This window comes from Aplysia californica, unplaced genomic scaffold (genome assembly GCF_000002075.1).
Source record: "Aplysia californica isolate F4 #8 unplaced genomic scaffold, AplCal3.0 scaffold00087, whole genome shotgun sequence".
NCBI classification, from domain to species: domain Eukaryota; kingdom Metazoa; phylum Mollusca; class Gastropoda; order Aplysiida; family Aplysiidae; genus Aplysia; species Aplysia californica.
Window position 1 is genome coordinate 364,749 of NW_004797357.1, and position 779 is coordinate 365,527.

At 43.6% G+C, this 779-nt stretch overlaps 1 protein-coding gene across 1 annotated transcript in view; it reads left to right on the forward strand.

The window, feature by feature from the left end:
• Positions 1-779, forward strand: part of LOC101858171 — a gene marked incomplete in the record, with an annotated part of 12,998 nt that overhangs the window by 4,369 nt on the left and 7,850 nt on the right.

Consider the following 779-nt stretch of genomic DNA (forward strand, 5'->3'; position numbering starts at 1 on the left):
TCTCTCTCTCTCTCTCTCTCTGTCTGTTTTTGTCTTAGTGTCTTCCTCTGCTTCTGTCTTTATCTCTCTTTCTACGGGTATAAAAGATAAGAACCCTATAAAATATTAAACTGCTTAGAATGTACTGTTTTGACTACTAGCATGAGCAATCATTTGAGTTAAAATGGTATGTAGGCTATAATGAACACGTAAAATGATTCAGAAGTCACTCACCAGTGCATACTGCAGTATCCCTTAAAATGCCATGGCATGCCCGCCCCCCCCTTCCCCCCGCACGTTCGGTAGTCTGTTTTCTCGGGGTATCTTTGACTTTCTACTGCGGTTCAGTTGGCCTTTCCCTCTCACCCTGAGTTGTCTCAGACAGACAGGGTCGGAGCAGCCTGCTTTCTAAAGTATCCACATTGTGTCGTGGGGGGGGGGGTTACAAACATAGAAACGTTTACAACCAGACGTGAGATATTACCAGTGAGTAGTTTGCAGGTGCTCTAATATGGCTTGCTCTTTCTTTCAGGTATCAAACATCTGCCATCGTCCTTATCTCTCCTAAATTTTGTGTGTGTTTGATACTCTCTAGTAAAACCTCTGATTTTTGGCACTTGTATAACCTATTCGTCTTGGACGTGCCAGAAAACTCTTACTTAAACAAACCAAAGGCTTTATCATGAACCTAGTGAAGATTATTGTGTTTAAGTGTCATGTTTGTGATAACTTTTTCCCCCTCGGAACCTGCACAGAACGTCACGGAATGGGACGACCTGCCCGCCGACATTGACGCAGCT